This window comes from Heterodontus francisci, chromosome 26, assembly GCF_036365525.1.
Source record: "Heterodontus francisci isolate sHetFra1 chromosome 26, sHetFra1.hap1, whole genome shotgun sequence".
Taxonomy (NCBI): domain Eukaryota; kingdom Metazoa; phylum Chordata; class Chondrichthyes; order Heterodontiformes; family Heterodontidae; genus Heterodontus; species Heterodontus francisci.
Genome location: NC_090396.1, coordinates 37,197,721 through 37,201,170, shown reverse-complemented (window position 1 = coordinate 37,201,170; position 3,450 = coordinate 37,197,721).

The window sequence follows — 3,450 nt, the reverse complement described above, 5'->3', positions numbered from 1 at the left end:
TACAGTTTTTATTCAATTTGATCTGTTCAGAATGTCAGAATAAGAAGGTAAAATGTCTTTGAAACACCAAAGACAACATTTGTTAAGGTGAAATAGAGTTTGTCAAATATAACAAAATTAATGGTCCAGATTTTGCAGTCGGGGCAAGCGATTGGCCCCAGCCACTCATTATATTTACAGTTGCCCATAGACATTCTATGGAATTTTACACTGGAACTAGTTGAGATTTGGAAATGCATTTTGCCAAAGTGCCTTCTACAGGGGACTTGAGATCTTTGTGAAAAGGGCAAGAAAATGTATATCTCCTTAACCAATCGGATTGAAGTGCAGTGTCTGAATCAGGACTGCCAGTTCCGAACAGTTAATTCAATGTCAATTAGGTACAGAAAGCAAAGAGAGAGAAATATAGATGGGATTAAGAGAGATACAAGAGACAGAAATAAAAAAAACGTCCAACAATAATTAGAAGCTGATGGCATGAGACTCCACACTTGTAAAAGTTAATTTTCAGTGCCAGAGAGGTTGTTTGACAACACTTTTTATGCCAATATAAATGTACTTACATGGGATGGGTAAGCCCAAATGTTTTCTTGTGTATTTAGTGGGTATCTATCATGTCAGTACAGCAATTTCTTGCCATTGCAGGTGTTTCAATTGCGAATCTCTCAGTTACTGGTACAGAGCAGCTTCCGCAGAAACTCAGACAGCGACTTCCTGATCTAACTGAGCATATGTGCTTACCAGTTATTGCTGCCTGATTTACACTTGAATAACAGTGAGTGCTGATAGCCTCACTGTTTCTATTGCAAAATCTGGGTTGTTAGAACTGTGAGTTTCAGATTGCCTCACATATTCTCTCAATTGAGAAATGATTCAATGTCAGGATCTTTAGCATATTTGAATGGGTGAGCTCTCTTTCACCTCAATCCTTTGGTCAACAGGTTTCTGCCGTCCATCACTAAATAATATGTCTCCTTTCACACAGCAGTTTCCCTTTCAATGAAGGACTGCTTGATTTCCACTCCATTCTCAGAGATCACTCCACAGGTCAACAGATTCATCAAAATATGACACAGCCTGCAGGATATACATTTTTGCGGTCTCACTTGGCCTTATTTGATCGCTTATTTTGTTCTATCAGTGAATGAGCTGGTACGACGGTTTCCTTTCTAGTGGTTTGCTACACATTCAGGATTTGTTTATTCACCTCCTCAGGATCACAGGGACTTTTCATTGGGTTGCTCTATCTGGCTATCTGTTTTTCTTAGCATGGAGGTCTAAAACTCAGGTTTTACATGTCATTTCTGATTTCTGCCTCATTAGGGATGTCTTAGAATTCAGATCTAGGAACAATGCTGTCTGGACATTTATTTGCAGAAATATGCTTCCCTAAGGGGAACAAACTGTCTGTTTGTGCAGCTGAACGTAAGCATCCTGCTAAGCTGAACACAATTAGTTCTTGGATAAAATTCATCTGTGCAGGTGTAGATTCTGATGCATACATTCTAGACCACACTCAGCTAGTGATGCTTTGATTTGATGGGCCACTAGACTAAGTTTGGATTTCCCTATAATTTTGCTGACAGATGGGGCAGGTTGTTGTAATCTTCATAGCTTCTATCAAAAGACCTTTTATTATTATGAGGCCCCAGTTTGCAGAACTAGCAAGGTATGTATCAAACGGACTTTTACTGAAAGATTTGTTACGGTACACATGCATTGCAAGAGAAGCCAGAGTTCATCATGAAGTTATGAATGACTGCCTCTTCATAATGACACAACCAATTTCTCTTCCACACATCTCCTGGAGGGCTATGGTCTTAAAATACATTCTTATCACATGTTAATTTTTGGTTTAATGTATTGCGTTTCTATTCACTGAATTTTTTTCAGACATCACTGTCCCCCTTTCATTTTTGTGTTCCATGAAGAAGAAAACATAAACTTGCATTTAGGAAGTACTGTATGAATACCCTTTACAGGCAACAAATATTTTTGTGTTTGAAGTGCAGCCACTGTTATTAGTGGACAAAAGGAAGGAAATGCACAAAGCAATTACCATTCCAGGTGATAGAAAGAAACCATCTTTCATCAAGGAACATTTCCCACCATTTCCTGAACATGAATTATTTCCTTACTATTTTTAATTTCCATCCACTCGACTAGTTTTTTAGAACTGTTCAGTAGTTACTACCACTTTTCACTGTGAGTTTTCATTAGAGCTGACTGGTTGCCAAGCTTTATCTAGGTTAAGTGGCATTCTATTGCCTTACTTCACTTGCAGTATTTGATCTTAATTTCACATTCCTGCACACTCCAGCCACTCCTCATCAGTGCCAAAGTCCTGATGGATGGCCCTAAACTTTTAGATCTTGCTACTGGACCAAATAATATTGGATGATTTCTTGAACAGTCCTAATGTAAGCTCAGTCATGCAGGAGCTGACCTTATAAATACTGATTTGCCATTTCACTTAAGGGAAGTGTTTATTCTTTTATAATTCACTGGCATGTGGAATGATGCTTGATGGTTGATACTGCATCTGTGGAGAGAACTGACAAGTTAATGATTCAGGTGCAGACTTTTCTTGTACTGGAAACATTACCTTGTCTGCCCTCTTCATAGATGCTGCTTGACCTGCTGAGTGATTCCAGCATTTTCTCCTTTTCTTTCAGATTTTTAGCAGCTGCATCTATTTGCTTTTTGTTTACGTTACAATGCAGTTAAATACCTAGAATTTACAGCACAAAAACAGGCCATTTGACCCAATTGGTCTATGCCAGTTTTAGTATCAACATGAGCCTCTTTGCACTCTACTTCATCTAACACTATTAGAATCTCCTTCTATTCCTTTCTCCATGCTATCCTTAAATGTATCAATCCTATTTGCCTCAAATACTCCACGTCCTAGCAAGTTCTATATTCTCACCATTCTCTGGGTAACTATGTTTCTACTGAATTCTTTATTAAATTTATTAATGATGACCTTAAGTGTATGCTCCCAGTTTTGGTCTCCCCTACAAGTGGATCTATATGGCAGTTCAGTAAATGAGAGGCATCTGATTTTCAACTGACACAATTGGATTCAAACCTTCACTGACCAGGTTTTTGTCATGTTAGGAGCAATCAATAGACTGTAGAAATAACCTTTGTGACGGTGAGTCTTGCATCATGTTGCCTGGAATTATTATATACAGCAGATATTTGAAAGAACTGTTGAGATTTCAGATAGTTTCCAATACATTCAGTGATGTATTACAAGCTCATTAAAATAGAAGCCAGTCAAAGATTTGGATTTGTAAAACTATGCAAGTACATCATATGCAATTCACGGTTTAAATGTAGCACTAAATCTGTGTACATTAAAATTCAATAAAATATTTATATAGTCTTTCATAGCACTGCAATTCCTGTTTGCTACTTCACTTACTTTAAATTTGGGTAGATGAA